The sequence below is a fragment of the Salvia splendens genome, chromosome 11, assembly GCF_004379255.2.
Source record: "Salvia splendens isolate huo1 chromosome 11, SspV2, whole genome shotgun sequence".
NCBI classification, from domain to species: domain Eukaryota; kingdom Viridiplantae; phylum Streptophyta; class Magnoliopsida; order Lamiales; family Lamiaceae; genus Salvia; species Salvia splendens.
In genome coordinates this window covers 10,472,386-10,491,027 of record NC_056042.1, presented here as the reverse complement: position 1 = coordinate 10,491,027, position 18,642 = coordinate 10,472,386, and the positions used below count along the sequence as shown (strand labels likewise).

Genomic DNA, 18,642 nt, shown 5'->3' with positions numbered 1-18,642 from the left:
TTCCTCCTTGGCGACCTACCAATCCATGAACTACAAGTCGTTCAAGTACCTCAACATTTGGCAAGAGACGCGGTCGCATCCGAAGTATAGGGGATGCGTAACATCCTCCTCTAGCTCCTCCTCCAAACAGTCGAGGTCGGTATCCCTATCCGACGTCGGCTCCGAAGATGTGGCTAGCCAACTTGCCGGAGCTAACTTGGGTAGCCCCAACGCCGGCCTGAGCGATTCCCAACGCCGACCGCAAGGAAGGAAGAAGGCGGCGGCCAACCGCCGTTGCGCCGCGACTCCATCCGCCCCCGCTCCCTATGTGCCACCTCAACCCCCCACCAATTCGTTGTGGGGGATTTTGGCCCAACTCAATTTGGCCGATAGGTCAAATATGACCCCCGAGCAACTTCGATCGCATGTGGCGATAATACGAGGTCTCCAAAGAACCTTGGGGGTAGAGCCGGATGAATAGACATCCACGGGGTAATGTTTATTTTTAGGTGTTTAATTATGTAATATTAATTTTTTGGATTTGAATTATGTAATTTTTTATTTTTAGTATTTTAATTATGTAATTTTTTATTTTAATATTTTAATTATGTAATTTTTAATTTTTTTATAATTTGTAATATTATTCTGAGTATTTTTAATACATTTTAATTTTGTGGAAATATTTTTATTTAAATTGAATAATATAATGGTGGGACTATTGAGCTTGCCCTTGCGGAAGAGCACGGATGTGGGTGTTGTGCTTTTACCTAAGAGCAGGGAGTAAAAGTGGGATCGGGCCCACATCCGTGCTCGTTGGCAAGAGCACGGATGTGGATGCTCTAAGGCCCTACTTGGTATGGTGGAATGAAATGGGGGATGGAATGACATTCCTACCTACATTCCATTCATTTGCTTAGTAAATTTTTTCTTAGGAATCATCATTCCATTTGGAATGGCTATTCCATTCCACATGAGAATAGTCATTACATCCATTTAGCTAACGAATGACCATTCCATTTCATATTCCTTTCTTTTTATTTCAAATTTTAACAAAATTATATAAATATTATTTTTTATATTATATTTAAATTTAATATCATCACAATTTTATAATAAAATTAAAATTTTAATAATCGAAAAATCCACACACACACTTCACACACTACACACATTTCACACACTACACACACTTCACACATTTCACACACTTCACACACTACACACTACACGCATTTCATATATTTCACACACTACACACACTTCACACATTTCACACACTACACACATTTCACACAGTTCACCTACTACACACACTACACACAGTTCACACAGTTCACACAGTTCACACACTACACTCACTTCACACACTACACACACTACACACACTTCACACACTACACACACTTCACACACTTCACACACTACACACACTATACACAAAAATACACACATTGCACACAAAATAAACACACTACACAAAATATACACATTGTACACACATTACACGCACTTACAAATTTTACACGAAATACACACTCTACACACACACTTCACACAATCTAAAATTTCAAATTTAGTTCAGTTTTTCGGTTTGATTCGGTTTAAACTTTTGAAAAATTTCAGTTTTTCGATTCGGTTCGATTTGGATCGAAAAAAAAATCTAAAAGCTGAAAAAAATTCAAAAATAGGATGCTTGAAATATGTGAAATGTGAGTAGTGTTTGTAGTGTGTGAATTGTGTGAAGTGTGTAGTGTGTCAAATGTGTAGTGTGTTAAATGTGTAGTGTGTTAAATGTGTAGTGTGTGAAATGTGTGTAGTGTGTGAACTGTGTGTAGTGTTTGTAATGTGTAGTGTGTGAAATGTGTGTAGTGTGTGAAATGTGTGAAGTATGTGTAGTGTGTGTAGTGTATATAGTGTGTGAAGTGTGTGAAGTTTTAAACATATTTCTATATTAATTTGTAGTTATCTAACATAAGAATGGAATCAATCAAGGAATAACAATTCCATTCATTTTGCATTCCTTGTGCTTACCAAGCACAAGAATATAATGTAATCTCTATTCCATAACCACCTTCATTCCATTCTCATCTCCATTCTATTCCCTCCTTATTACATTCCATCATATCAAGAAGCCCCTAAGAGGAGTCATTCCTTTCCTAAAGAAACCATAAGGGGCTTCTTGGTATGATGGAATAGAATAAGGAGGGCCAGGGATTACAAATGGAATGAAATTGTGTACTGCGTGTTAATTATGTGTAGTGTGTTGATTTTTTTTAATAAGGAATACAAATGGAATGAAATTGTGTACTGTGGGTTAATTATGTGTAGTGTGTGGATTTTTTTTAATAATTAAAAATTCTAAAATTTTAATTTTATTATAAAATTAGTATAAAATTGAGTGATATTGAATTTAAATATAAAATATCACTCCTTCCGTCCCACTAAGTTGAGATAAAACTTTTGGGTCAGGGATTAAGAAATTATGTTGAAAAGTAGGAGAAAGGAACAAAGTAGGAAAGATAAAGAGAGAATAAAGTAGATGATGGAATAAATTAAGAATGATTGGATGTTTTGTTTTTGTCAAAAATGAAAATGACTCAACTTAGTTAGGACATCCCAAAAAGGAATACGGAGGGAGTATATTTTACTCAATCTGTCCACGAAAAATAGGACACATTGTGAATGACACGGGTTTTAATGTGAAATTGGTAAAGTAAGAGATAAGGGAAAAAAGTAAGAGAGAAGTAGTGTTAGTGGAATGTGAAGTCCATATTATTAGTAAAAGAGAAGGGAAAAAAGTAAGAGGGAAGGGAAAAAAGTAAGAGGGAAGTGGAAAAAGTAAGATAGAAGTAGTGTTAGTGGAATATGAGGTCCATATTATTAGTAAGAGAGAATGGAAAAAAAGTAAGAGAAGTTGTTGAAAATTTTCCTTTTTTAGACAACCAAAATTGGCAAATGTGTTCTATTCTTTGTGGACGGATGAAGTATAATTTTGTTAAAATCTAAAATTAAAAAAATGAATGAAATGGAATGGAATGGTCATTCCTTAGCAAAGTGGAAGGAATGGTTATTCCCATTTGGAATGGAATGGTGATTACAAAATAAGGGGGAAAATGCCAAACAAAGGAATGGAATGGAGGTAGGGGTCCTCTTCTTATAGCATAATAATCCAAAATTAAGACCAAATATATACCTTTAGATTTTAAAATGAGTGGATAAGATTAAACCTTACGAATTTCAATAAATAGCAGACAAAATATCAACAAAAGGGTAAGATCGTCATTTTGTTATCATATCATAATTTTCATGTTTTTTTACATCAACATAATGTATTACAAATATCAACATGATGATATGAGTATTTCTACACAAATACACGAATATATCAACATAGTTTTATTGAGATTTTACATGCATTATATTGAATTTTTTTGATATATTTGTTGATAAAAAAATCTGCTTATCAACATATACGAAAACATAAATAAATTATCAAATTTCATCTTCCAAACGTCGTCGGAACATATGCAATTGAGATCTCGTTAGAATCCTTATGAAATTACCTTTAATTTGATATGCTTTTGGCGAAAAAGTTATTTAATCGAAAGAGTTATGCAAAATTTAAAGTTTTGAGATAATTTTAATAAGAGAGAATTGACATTAATATCCTTTAATTTTATTTAATAATTATTTAAATTTAAAATATAATCCACTTAGCATTATATCAACCATTAGATCTCCTAATCTAATGGTTAAGAATTGATCTTAATTTTAAATTATTATTTATTAGCAATTGATTAGGGGTAGAAATGTCATTCCATTCTCCCATTCTATTCCACCATTATCTAACCAAACACCTCCTAGGTCAACTTGTATAGTTAATGACAAACGGAGTACAAAATTCATTTCAGAAGTTAGTTGAGGTGTTTTTTAAACAAGATTTTAAAAAGTGATGTTTAAAGGTTAATGTAATAAAGATGAAAGAGTAAAATAAGAGAAAGAATGAAGTTAATTTTAAAAAAAAAATACAACTCAACTATATTATAAAAAGAAGTACAAGATTCCTACTATAATGTAGAAATATTGATTTAAAAAATCCTTTATACACAGCCTGCAATATCCATTCTTAAATTCACATTAAGTAGGTTTATCTAGAAATGTTTGTTTAAATGAAGAAAAATTGTGGAGATAATAAGAAATAGAGTGTTTTATGCACTTCGCCAAGTCGTGAAGATCAAGTAGTTTATATAAGGGTGGGCAAACAAATAATAATCCAAATCCTAGTCTGTGTCTGAATATTACATTCAAAACTAATCAAACATAGGACGCCATATAAAACAAACCATTCATTCTGATATAGAGACATTTTTGAAGGTCCTAAACATAAATGAAAAAACATCATCGTTTCAAAGCAATATATGGTTGAGAAAAAACTAGATGAACCTCGACAGTTTCCAGTATTAGCTCTCGCGTAAACAACTCCAAAACAGCTCTAAGCCTGTAATAGATTAGAAGAGTCAGAATCTGACAAAACTAATTGATAAAACGAAGCTCTATTTAAAGAACTCTTTCAATTAAATTTATGAGATGAATGTATCATGACTACTTGCCTTGTTAGCAATGTTGTTGGAGAGCCAGTCAAGTCCCTCATAGAGTCCCTCGCCAGAGGTGGCACAAGTGCTCTGGATGTACCTGGAAGCAAAGAAAAGCGAGTAAATATCATAAAATCAGTGAGTTAAGTATTGATTTCACAGCTTAAGAATGCATACCAGTGGCGCTGCCTGAGCGAGTGTAGGCCAAGCTTGTCAGTGATTTCAGCAGCATTCATTGCATTAGGAAGATCTTGTTTGTTTGCAAAAACAAGTAGTACAGCATCTCTCAGCTCATCCTAAATGAATTCGTCAGTAGTAACAGCCAATTGGTCAAGACAATGATATTATTTGGCCAATTAGAAGTGAGATATTATGATGTGCAAAATAGCATATCTATTTGCAAATATGAAAATCAGAAACAATGATAGTCACAGGCTCAGATAATACTTCACCTGTATATATTGAGAAGAATTTAATACCAACTATTTTTGCCTCTTGATAAAGGAAATGCATTAATTGGAAGAGTGTACTGGCTAAAAGTCTCTCGAAAAAAGAAGATTACAGTGACGTAAAGTAGAACTTAACTTTCATGGGACCAGATTACAGAAAACAGAGAAGTGATAAATTACTCTCCAGACCTATTACTAATAAACAATAAACGTTCTTGATTATTGCATGCTCTATAAAACCTTACTTTATAAAGCCACTTTCTATTTATTTTTAGACTGATACATTCTTTCATCACTCCTCCAAAGTTGCGAATTTGAATAAAATGCAAAGAAAAATAAGAATATTACCGTCAATTCAAACATACACCTATAGCATTCAATCCCTGTCCACAACACACCCTATCATCTAACCACATTTACAAAAGATTAAGACGGACCTGAGTATTTCGGGAAGTAGCCTCCACAAATGAGCGATCTCGTTTAAGAGAGATTTGACACCATTAAATCTTTTGGAAGATTTACCTAGATTTTAGGAATATTTTTATTATTATCTATATCTAATGGAAATAAATATTTTATTTTATTCTAGATGATATGGATGAGAATAATTTAATAGTTTCCTAATATTTATCTAGATTTTAGGAATATTTTTATTATTATCTAATATCTATGGAATAAATAATATTATTTTATTCCTAGATGATATGGATGAGAATAATTTAATAGTTTCCTAATAGTTATATATCTAGAATCCTAATTAGGATAGATATGTATGAATACATTAAATAATAAATCTTCTCTTCCTAATCTTAAACACGAAATAATTTGAATTTAATTTTTCATGTCTTATTAAGAATTAATAATTTAATTATTTTAGATATATCTTATAGTAGACATGAATAAGAATTAAATACTGGAACATTATTTTCTAATGGAAGACGCCAATTAAAGGATTCAATTATCCAGCATATAAAATACCAATAGAATTTATTAAGCCTAATCTGCTCAAGGCTAAGGATAATTGAATAAAAACATACCCCAAAATATCTAAGCTTAATTACGAACTCAATGTTTGTATATGGTCTCCACCAATTGGTCTGTAATTTATGAAGTTTTTTCCAATATTATCGCACCTGTACTGTGGGGACAATAATCTGGAAATAGCGAGTTCATAAGGCGGAATTCTCAAATATAAATAGTATGAACTAGAATGTGGTTTCCAATATATCGCCACCTGCTTGTGGGGACAATAATCCTAAGAAACTGCGAGATCAGAAGTTCACACAGGATTTATGGGATAGCTTGATCTTGTTAGCAGCACATAAGCATTGTTATGGGAGTGTGTTGTAGAAATGAGACTCTGTAATCTAAATTCGGTGGTCTTGCTTAGGCAACATTAGGCGGCCATGCCACTCTGTGGTCTCTGGACTATTCGTCGGTATTGTGACCAGTAAAATTGTAAGATTTTAATGCGTATTAACTTCCACTGGAGGCATACAAAATTTTAATTTTACTGTTGTAAGATTTTGAAAAGTTTTATGGTTAATCTAATGAAACTTCTTACATAAGTTTATGACAAATGGTAAATATTCTGTGTTGCAGTGCAAATCAAATCGTCAATATGTCGTTCAATCCTCTTTCTGCAATACTTTAAAGAAAACAAACTCGAGTGCCAAAATTACATAGAATGGAAACAAAATTTGGACATCGTTCTCACAGCAGAGGAGTACATTTGGTACTCACACCCGCGAACCTCAGTGCCACCAACTAATGCTGCGGCAGGAGTCAGAGATGCACACAGATGGTGGCATAAGTCGAATGAGATGGCTAAGTGCTATATGTTGGCATCTATGTCATCAGTACTCAAGCATCAGCATTCAGCCATGGAAACTCCGCCGAGATCATGCAGAATCTTAAGAATCTTTTTGGTACTCAGAATCAACGGCTAAGTCTCAAGCCTTTCGGAGTATCATGTCGAAGACTATGAAGGAAGGATCGTCTGTGAGGGACCATGTCCTCGAGATGACGGACCACCTCAACCAAATTGAGGTCTTGGGAGGGACGATCGATCCCGAGTCTCGGTGACTATTATCCTTCAAAGTCTTTCTCCTAGCTTCCAGCAGTTCAAGCTCAACTTCGAGATGAACAATAGGAACTACACCTTGGCAGAGCTGTTGACTGAACTTCAGTAGGCAGAGGACCTTATGGTCCAGGCTAAGGCGGCATGATGACTTCGGCGCCTCGTTCCTCTGGCTTCAAGCCTAGCGCGGGAAAATGGCAGGCACCGAAGTCAGGGCTGGCCAAGATAGCTAAGGGAAAGAATAAGAAGAAGGCAAACAAGAAGCCCACGGGAAGTGTTTCAAGTGCGGAGAGAAGGGGCATTGGAAGCCAGATTGTCCTAAAAGGGCAAGGCTACAGGTATGCACCAAGCTTTAGTAGTCGAGTCATGTTTGGCTTCGAAGTCTACTTGCACTTGGGTTATTGACACTGGAGCCACTGATCATATTTGTTTTGATCCTGACTTAATGCAGGTGACAAGACGGCTACGTGATCGTGAGATCGAGGTCCAGCTGGGCGACGCTACAAAAGTGGCGCCGTTAGAAGTGGGAGATATTTATTTGCGTTTTAGTAGTGATAGATTTTTAATTTTGAAGAATGTTTTGTTGATACCTTCTTTTAGAAGAAATTTAATTTCAGTTTCTAAATTAGTTTTTATGGATTTTCGATTTCTTTTAATGACAATTGCGTTATTAAGAAGATGGTTCTTATATCTGCCGTGGTATCATGGAAAACAATATGTACACAATCACATCTACACAGTTTAATAATCGCAAATCAGAACTCAATACAACATCGAAAATTTCAAAGAAACGAAAGGAACCTTCAAGTTCAATGAACGAAACGTACTTATGGAACCTTAGACTTGGTCATGCCAATGAAAGGAGGATCCATTCTCTTGTCCAATAAGATCTTATTAAAGATCTAGAGGAGGAACCTTTTCATAAGTGTGAGTCATGCTTAGAAGGCATGAAGACCAAGAGGCCTTTTCAGGCTAAGGGCAATAGGGCCAAGGATGTACTTGAGCTCGTTCATTCCGATATATGTGGTCCAATGTCTACTGAGGCAAGAGGTGGTTTTCGATACATCATCACATTTATTGATGACTTCTCGAAAATTGGATACGTCTATTTGATGCGCCACAAGTCAGAGTATTTTGATAAATTCAAGGACTTTAAGACTCTTGTGGAGAAGTATCATGGTAAGAGTATCAAGAGCCTACGATCTGATCGTGGAGGCGAGTACCTCAGTGCTGAGTTTTTGGACTACTTGTCGGAGTCGGGAATTGAATCCCAACTGACTGCGCCGGGCATGCCCCAGTAGAACGGCGTGGCTGAAAGAAGGAACAGGACCTTATTAAACATGGTCCAATCGATGATGACTTATGCATGGCTACCTACTTCGTTTTGGGGACGTGCCTTTCTTTCTACAAGCCATATTTTAGAGAATTTACCATCAATGTCCGTACCTACTACTCCTTATGAGTTGTGGACTAGGCGCAAGCCCAATCTAGCACATCTCAAGATTTGGGGTTGCCCGACTCATGTATTGGAAAAGGATCCAACTAAGCTAGGATCAAGGATGGAGGTATGTTTGTTTATAGGGTACCCCAGAGGAACGAAAGCTTATGAATTCTTTAGTCTCCGAGATAAGAAAGTTATTGTGAGCACTCACGCCACATTCTTAGAGGAAGACTATGTAATGAATCATAAACCCAGCAGTGAAGTGACTCTTTATAAGCTAACTCCTGTCACAAATTCTACTAACCAAGAACGAGTACCAAGTGTACAAACAATTCTAAAAACTTCAACTTCTATTCCAAGAATTGTAGTGCCGCGCCGCAGTGGGAGGGTCTCACATGAGCCCGAAAGATACATTGGTTTGGGGGAATCTATGGATCACTCCTCAGACAGCAATGTATTAGATCCCTGGAACTTTGTGAAAGCGCAGGCAGATGTCGATCATTGCGAATGGGTGAAAGCAATAGATTCGGAACTACAATCTATGATAGACAAAGACGTCTACGATTTGTTCGTCCTACCCGAAGGTTGTACTGCCATTGGGAGCAAGTGGATATATAAACGTAAATGTGAACCCGATGGACGAGTTAAAGTCTTCAAGGCAAGACTAGTGGCTAAGGGGTATACCCAAAAGGAAGGTGTCGATTACGACGAGACTTTCTCCCTAGTGGCCATGCTCAAATCGATCCGGATACTATTGTCTATAGCAGCTTATATGGATTGGGATGTATGGCAGATGGACGTTAAGACTGTGTTTCTAAACAGCGGTCTTGAGGAGACCATCTACATGGAACAAAATTTGGACATCGTTCTCACAGCAGATGAGTACGACTTTGTACTCACAACCCCGCGACCTCCAGTGCCACCAACTAACGCTGCGGCAGGAGTCAGAGATGCACACAGATGGTGGCATAAGTCGAATGAGATGGCTAAGTGCTATATGTTGGCATCTATGTCATCAGTACTCAAGCATCAGCATTCAGCCATGGAAACTGCCGCCGAGATCATGCAGAATCTTAAGAATCTTTTTGGTACTCAGAATCAAACGGCTAAGTCTCAAGCCTTTCGGAGTATCATGTCGAAGACTATGAAGGAAGGATCGTCTGTGAGGGACCATGTCCTCGAGATGACGGACCACCTCAACCAAATTGAGGTCTTGGGAGGGACGATCGATCCCGAGTCTCGGGTGACTCTTATCCTTCAAAGTCTTTCTCCTAGCTTCCAGCAGTTCTAGCTCAACTTCGAGATGAACAATAGGAACTACACCTTGGTAGAGCTGTTGACTGAACTTCAGTAGGCAGAGGACCTTATGGTCCAGGCTAAGGCGGCCATGATGACTTCGGCGCCTCGTTCCTCTGGCTTCAAGCCTAGCGCGGGAAAATGGCAGGCACCGAAGTCAGGGCTGGCCAAGATAGCTAAGGGAAAGAATAAGAAGAAGGCAAACAAGAAGCCCACGGTGAAGTGTTTCAAGTGCGGAGAGAAGGGGCATTGGAAGCCAGATTGTCCTAAAAAGGGCAAGGCTACAGGTATGCACCAAGCTTTAGTAGTCGAGTCATGTTTGGCTTCGAAGTCTACTTGCGCTTGGGTTATTGACACTGGAGCCACTGATCATATTTGTTTTGATCCTGACTTAATGCAGGTGACAAGACGGCTACGTGATCGTGAGATCGAGGTCCAGCAGGGCGATGCTACAAAAGTGGCGGCCGTAGAAGTGGGAGATATTTATTTGCGTTTTAGTAGTGATAGATTTTTAATTTTGAAGAATGTTTTGTTGATACCTTCTTTTAGAAGAAATTTAATTTCAGTTTCTAAATTAGTTTTTTATGGATTTTCGATTTCTTTTAATGACAATTGCGTTATTAAGAAGATGGTTCTTATATCTGTCGTGGTATCATGGAAAACAATATGTACACAATCACATCTACACAGTTTAATAATCGCAAATCAGAACTCAATACAACATCGAAAATTTCAAAGAAACGAAAGGAACCTTCAAGTTCAATGAACGAAACGTACTTATGGAACCTTAGACTTGGTCATGCCAATGAAAGGAGGATCCATTCTCTTGTCCAATAAGATCTTATTAAAGATCTAGAGGAGGAACCTTTTCATAAGTGTGAGTCATGCTTAGAAGGCAAGATGACCAAGAGGCTTTTCAGGCTAAGGGCAATAGGGCCAAGGATGTACTTGAGCTCGTTCATTCCGATATATGTGGTCCAATGTCTACTGAGGCAAGAGGTGGTTTTCGATACTTCATCACATTTATTGATGACTTCTCGAAAATTGGATACGTCTATTTGATGCGCCACAAGTCAGAGTCTTTTGATAAGTTCAAGGACTTTAAGACTCTTGTGGAGAAGTATCATGGTAAGAGTATCAAAAGCCTACGATCTGATCGTGGAGGCGAGTACCTCAGTGCTGAGTTTTTGGACTACTTGTCGGAGTCGGGAATTGAATCCCAACTGACTGCGCCGGGCATGCCCAGTAGAACGGCGTGGCTGAAAGAAGGAACAGACCTTATTAAACATGGTCCGATCGATGATGAGTTATGCACGGCTACCTACTTCGTTTTGGGGACATGCCTTGCTTTCTGCAAGCCATATTTTAGACAATTTACCATCAATGTCCGTACCTACTACTCCTTATGAGTTGTGGACTAGGCGCAAGCCCAATCTAGCACATCTCAAGATTTGGGGTTGCCCGACTCATGTATTGGAAAAGGATCCAACTAAGCTAGGATCAAGGATGGAGGTATGTTTGTTTATAGGGTACCCCAGAGGAACGAAAGCTTATGAATTCTTTAGTCTCCGAGATAAGAAAGTTATTGTGAGCACTCACGCCACATTCTTAGAGGAAGACTATGTAATGAATCATAAACCCAGCAGTGAAGTGACTCTTTATAAGCTAACTCCTGTCACAAATTCCACTAACCAAGAACGAGTACCAAGTGTACAAACAATTCTAAAACTTCAACTTCTATTCCAAGAATTGTAGTGCCGCGCCGCAGTGGGAGGGTCTCACATGAGCCCGAAAGATACATTGGTTTGGGGGAATCTATGGATCACTCCTCAGACAGCAATGTATTAGATCCCTGGAACTTTGTGAAAGCGCAGGCAGATGTCGATCATTGCGAATGGGTGAAAGCAATAGATTCGGAACTACAATCTATGATAGACAAAGACGTCTACGATTTGTTCGTCCTACCCGAAGGCTGTACTGCCATTGGGAGCAAGTGGATATATAAACGTAAATGTGAACCCGATGGACGAGTTAAAGTCTTCAAGGCAAGACTAGTGGCTAAGGGGTATACCCAAAAGGAAGGTGTCGATTACGACGAGACTTTCTCCCTAGTGGCCATGCTCAAATCGATCCGGATACTATTGTCTATAGCAGCTTATATGGATTGGGATGTATGGCAGATGGACGTTAAGACTGCGTTTCTAAACAGCGGTCTTGAGGAGACCATCTACATGGAACAACCCGAAGGTTATGCCATAAAGGGAAAGGAACACATGGTTTGGAAGCTTAAGAAGGCCATTTATGGCCTTAAGCAAGCATCTAGATCATGGAACCAGTGTTTCAATCAAACTGTTCGCAAGTTTGGATTCGAAAAATGCCCAAGTGAAAGCTGTGTGTACAAGAAGGTTGAAAATGAGAATGTAGTGTTCTTAGTTTTATATGTAGATGACATACTTCTAATTGGAAACAATAAAAAGATGTTGTCATCAGTACGAACATGGTTGTCAAACCAGTTCGAGATGAAGGATATGGGAGACGCGGGACACATCACGATATATTGTGACAATTCTGGTGCTGTGGAAAATTTGAAGGAACCAAGAGCTCACAAAGCGAGCAAACACATAGAGCGGAAGTATCATATCATAAGGGATATAGTGCAGAGAGGAGACATACAAGTGGTCAAGATTGCGTCAGAGAACAACCTGGCAGATCCTTTTACAAAGGCATTGGCGGTAAAACCGTTCGATGGCCACGTTGAAGGGATGGAAGTTCGACTCATTCAATACCTTAACTCGCTTTCAGTATAAGTGGGAGAAATTTGACGTGTGCACACTATTTTGTATACTCGAAAACTTTTTTGAGTATAAGTGGGAGATTGTTAGGGTTTGTATACTAGAAATCACCTTTCGAATGATTGAATACTGCAAAACTCTAATAATTATTTTCCAATGAATGCAACAGATTATTTTGGTCATAATGTTGTTATGTTTTACATTTAATGGGTGTTTATTGCATATTTAAATGTATAACCGAACATAACATATGTCTAAGTCTTTGTTCTAGTAGACCGGTTGTGGGCTGCTCTCAATTTAAGGTACGCAGTCAGTTCTGAACAAAGATAAATAAAAATTTCACAACCCAGATAGACCTAGACTACCTATCGTGAAAGGTTGCAATGTCAGTCCGAATATTTCTAAGCCTTATTGAAATATGTCACGACCACATCTCCCTAGTCAAAGAAAGTGTAGCTATATCGCAACTAGAACTTACTGAAACTGTCTCAACTCATCAAGATGCTTAAATCAAAAGAAACATTGTCTGAAATGTGTTGAGGGTACAAATCATACTGAATCAGAGTAGTTATGGAACAATTGTCTTTGCTAAAAGCAAGTTCTAAATTTACGCAACGGAAGAGTACCAAGACAGATGTAATATGTATGAAGACATACTACACCAGCTATCTTCCTACTTATTTAGCCTTCTGTCCCAACACCTCCTCGGCCTTGACAACGATCAACCTGCACATTAAGGAAAAACAATATGCAGGGCTGAGTACTTGATACACTCAGTGGGCTTATGCCGAAAACTGTTTACTTTTAGTTGTTAGCCAAGCTGAGTGAACACGGGGTTTTTCTGAAAATAAGTCCCGGTCACTAAAACTGTTATTTTTTTCTGAAAAATAGACTGCAGTCTTTTAAACTTCTGATGATATATCATATCTTAACTGCGTGAATCGGGAATGTGGCCACATTCCACGATCACTGGGCCGGCGAACCTGGCGCTAGCTCACGACCCCTGGACCGGCCAACCTGACGCTAGCTCACGATCCGTATGTGTACACCAGTCCGAGTAGGATTTACTGACCTACTGGGACCCGGATTCGATTTAACTGGGTTGGCATAGCCAACAGATAGGCAATCATAAAACAATACATGGCATGACAACTCATTCAAATAATCATGTTTTCACATAAAACACGCTTTAAAAGAAGGAAGAGAAAGCCCACCTCGATTTGCTTAAACTCTTGCAAAACAGGTGTTTTCCTTGTCTTGTGATTACTCGTCGAGCGACGACGTTCCTTTACAAAGTTCATATACTCGAATTAGGCTTTAAATAATTATTCATCTTGCATGAACGCATGCCTAAGCGTGTGCTCCTTTATTTTGTCTCTTTCCTTTCTAAAACTTAGAGATCTAAATTCTTTAATTAAAACGGCGATTTAATTTACTTGGAACTGGCCGAATTGTTCGGGTACTAACATTTCCCGCATTGTCTTAAGTATTTAAAAAAAATACTTTTTGTGACTATTAAAGTCAGCTTTAATTATTTTTTCGTAAAGCTATCCCACACGGTTTAATATTTCTCTTCTTCCGCGGCTTAGGAATTAAATCCCCTTATACATTTGAACTAAATTAAGAAAATAGCTCCCACTAAAATATTAGTCCAAGAAATAAATTCTCAGGCCCAGTTTAGGAATCAATTATCCCGGCTCAGACTATTAAATTTTCGGCCCAGAATATTTATTCCTTAAGCAATTTTGGCCCAGCCTTTCTCTTCTCTCTTTTTTTTACTGATGAGGCCCAACTGAAATTTAATTACTATGGCCCAAAAGGGATTTAAATTCCTCAAACAAAGGCCCACATCTCAATTTAAATGGGTATGGCCCAATTTTATACTCCCACCGTCGAGACCTCTCTGTCTCTCTTCCTTAATTTGAGAAAATTTCCCAATCTCTTTCTTCTTGTCTCTTTTCTTCCACCTCGTTGAATCCACGACACCGCTGCCCTCGTCGCGTCTTCTGGGGGAGTTCGCCGTCGCCGTCGTGGTCTCTTCTCTACCCCTTTGAATTTCCTATATCCCACGTCTCCTTCTCGATAATTAGGGATCTAAATTTTGGAAACCCTAGGTAGGTGGAGAACTCGTCGCCGTCGTTGGAGTTCGGTGAACTCGCCGTCGACGCCTTTTCCTCGTCGTCTCTTGCTGGGTACGGCCTACCAGCGTGGAGCCGGTGTCGCCTCCGTCCCTAGCCGACGCCGCGACTGGTGTATCCGTCGCGTCGGGACAGCCCGCACTCCGGCCAGTGTTTTCGTTTCTTCCTCCGGAGGGAGCTTCGCTCGCCGTCGTCTGTTGCAGAGGGAACTTCGCTCGCCGTCGAACCGTGAGGTCCCTGCTCCGGGTGCCGTCAAGCAAAGCTCGGTGTTCCGCTGACGAAGCTAAGTCTTTTCTTCTTAACTTTATTTAATGTTTCTATTTAGAGTCGTAGGTAGTGGTTCTTTGATTAGAGATTGTCGGTTGGAAGCTCGATGGGGTGCTTACTCTTATATCCATCGAAGCATGTAGTGTGAGGAGGCTAAACTGTGGTATCATCTCGTTGGCTATTTCCTATCATGCTTAAGTTTGGGAACTATGGGGTTTTTCTAGCATGCTTGATGTCTACATGATGCTATAACTTGGTTAACTGAGTTTGAAGGGGATTGAGGTTACCTTCACTGAACTTGTGCTGCTATTTCTCACTTCTGGCCTTGTTCTCCCTCACTCCTCCACTTGCTGCTCCACTAAGCGAGTAATTTGTGGTGGGATGGAGGGTGGAACCGAGGGGAATTGGCATATTTATGCCCAGCTTGTAACTGAAAGCTGCACAATGGCTGATGTACTTTGCTGAAAAAGAGGTTTACAGGCTGGGCAGCTGGCTGCTCTCTTGCAGCTCTGCAGAGCACTTACCCTGTTCCCTTGGCCTCTTTTGTAACTGATTCTGGTGTTTCATGGTAGTGGCTGTTCCCTCTACAGACTCGCAGGGATGTACTCGTGATATGGATGAGCCTATGACTCCTGGCTGTGCTCTGATATCATAACTGAATTTAGTGCTTTAGTGCCTGCATTCCCTTGCTGTACATCTTAACTGTATTTGTCTCCATATGAGGTGTAGTACTAGGTTTATTTATTGCTTCTGTTGGTTTATGGCAGGTGCACACAGGGGATGGCATTTAGTGGCTGTTTTCCTCGACCATAGTAGGTCTAGACAGCATGGTACGGCTGTCATCTGCAGCCTTGCAGTGTTGCAGCTGGAAGGAAGGAATTCGTTTGCTGATCTTGCCTTTCTTGGCCCATCTCTTCCTCACTTAAATAAAAGGTACTGTCACTCTTTCCCTTTCAATACTTATTGTTAGTTTGCATTCTATTTCATGCATTTATATTTCTTTTTCATGGTTTCTGGCAGGAACCGAGGTTGGCCACCGAGCTGCCCTCTCTTGTGGTCTCGCCCTCTCGTGTTCATCTGAATTTCTGGGCCGAGACGACCTATTGAAGAAGGCTGACAAAGTCGCTAGGGTCGCGAGTTGTATAGTATAGTTAGTTTACACTTTCTTTACCGTATGAACGGAAAGCTTGACGATGGTTGATGTATATTCCTTTCTAGTATTTGTAATTCATCAGCTTTGAATTTCTGAAATTTGTACTTATACTCTTAATAAAAAAAACTCATTCATTCCTTAATAAAATTCTAGTATTTTATTTCATGATTCTCGAGAATCTAAGTCTCGGCTATTACATTCTACCCCTCTTAACAAAAATTTCGTCCCAAAATTTTGTCTCGGTTAGGCAAAAAGCTGTGGATACTTCTCTTTCTTCTTGGTGTACTATGTGCTTGGGGTTAAATACATACTTCCTCAACTGTGATACATGAAACACATTGTAAACATTCCCGAAACATGGCGGGAGTGCTGATCTGTACGCCACAGGGCCGACTGTTTCTAGGATCTCGTAAGGTCCGATAAAACGCGGTTTCAGCTTGCCCTTGACGCCAAATGTGGTTATCCCTTTCGATGGGGATACTTTCAGAAAGACCTTGTCCCCTGCTTTGAACTGTAAATCCGTTCTGCGAGCATCTGCATATGACTTCTGTCTATCTTGAGCTTCTTTGATTCTTCCTCGGATATGTCGGACAATTTCTATCATTTCCTCTACCGAGTCTGGTCCGAGAATCCTTCTCTCACCAACTTCTTCCCAGTAAAGTGGTGATCTACACTTTTTCCCATAGAGTGCCTCATAAGGGGCCATATCAATAGTTGTCTGGTAACTGTTGTTGTAAGCAAACTCTATAAGTGGGAGTACTGTCTCTCAGCTTACTCCACGGTCGAGCACTAAGGCTCTTAACATATCTTCTAATGTCTGAATCGTCCTTTCAGACTGTCAGTCCGTCTGTGGATGGAATGTTGTGCTGATATTCAGCTGAGTGCCTAACTCTCGCTGTAGGCTTATCCAAAATCTAGAAGTAAATTTTGAATCTCGATCTGAGGTGATCGTCACTGGTATACCATGCAAGCGTACGATCTCTTGCACATAAATCCGTGCCAACTTGTCTGATCCGTATGTGATACGAATTGGTATGAAGTGAGCACTTTTGGTGAGGCGGTCTATAATCACCCAGATGGCAGTGTTTCCTCGCTGTGATTTTGGCAATCCGGTCACAATATCCATTGCTATATGCCCCCATTTCCATTCTGGAATCTCGAGAGGCTGCAACTTCCCATAGGGTCGTTGATGCAAAGCCTTCACTTGCTGGCAAGCCAGGCATCTCTGTACAAATGATGCTATGCTTCTCTTCATGCCATCCCACCAAAAATTGCTTCTTCAAGTCTTGATACATCTTCGTACTTCCAGGATGGGCAGTGTAGGGTGTCTCATGAGCTTCACTCATGATCTCGTTCCTAAGTGCCTCCTCGTTGGGTACGCATAATCTTCCTTTGAAAGCGAGAGCATTATCAGCCTCTTCGCGGTAACCATCTCCATTTTCGGTCCTCACTCTGAGACGAACCTTTTCTAGGGCTTCATCGTATCTCTGGGCGTCAATGATTCTGGCTCTTAAATCTGGTTCTATGACCAAGGTGGAAATTGTGTTGTCCACTGTCTCCGGGGCTATTACTATTTCCAGTCGCATCTTGGCGAATTCCCGGATAAGCTCTTCCTCTTGTGTGAGGAAAGTAGCCACTTGAGGAGCAGTCTTTCTGCTCAAGGCATCTGCTACCACATTGGCTTTGCCTGGGTGGTAATTTATACCACAGCAGTAGTCTTTGACTAGTTCTAGCCATATGCGCTGTCTCATATCCAGGTCCTTCTGCTCAAAGAAGTATTTGAGACTCTTATGATCTGTGAAGATCTCACACCGGACTCCATAGAGGTGATGTCTCCAAATCTTCAAAGCATGTACCACTGCTGCTAATTCCAGATCGTGCGTCGGGTAGTTCAACTCGTGCGGCCTCAACTGGCGTGACGCATATGCTATCACCTTGCCCTTCTGCATCAGCACGCACCCGAGTCTGACCTTCGATGCATCTGTATACACCACATAGTCGACTCCCACTTCTGGCACGGCTAGAACTGGCGTTGTGGTCAACTTTTCCTTCAGCAACTGGAAACTTGCTTCGCATTCTGGGGTCCAATTGACTTTAACTCCCTTCTTGAGCTGTTGAGTCATCGGCATCGCCATTTTAGAAAATCCCTCAATGAACCTTCGGTAGTATCCTGCCAGTCCTAGGAAACTCTGAATTTCATTGGGCGTCGCTGGTGACTGCAACGTTGCAAGGCTTCAACTTTAGCGGGGTCTACTCGGATCCCTTCTGCTGTCACTATGTGTCCAACGAAATTCACTTCGTTAAGCCAGAACTCACACTTGCTGAACTTAGCATAGAGTTTCTCGGCTCTTAACGTTTCTAAGGTAGTCCTCAAGTGCATCCTCGAGAATACACCACCTCCTCGCAGCTGGTCGAAGAGGTCGCCGATTCTTGGTAAAGCTACTTGTTCTTGAGG

At 39.8% G+C, this 18,642-nt stretch overlaps 1 protein-coding gene and 1 long non-coding RNA gene across 2 annotated transcripts in view; one reads left to right on the top strand and one right to left on the bottom strand.

Annotated features, from left to right (window-relative positions):
• Positions 1-18,642, bottom strand: part of LOC121755480 (40S ribosomal protein S9-2) — a 458,258-nt gene that overhangs the window by 291,715 nt on the left and 147,901 nt on the right. The window lies entirely within an intron of this gene.
• Positions 14,528-16,187, top strand: LOC121755486. Its single transcript, XR_006040756.1, has 3 exons — positions 14,528-14,662; positions 14,744-15,967; positions 16,055-16,187. It is a non-coding gene; the product is annotated as an uncharacterized LOC121755486 (long non-coding RNA).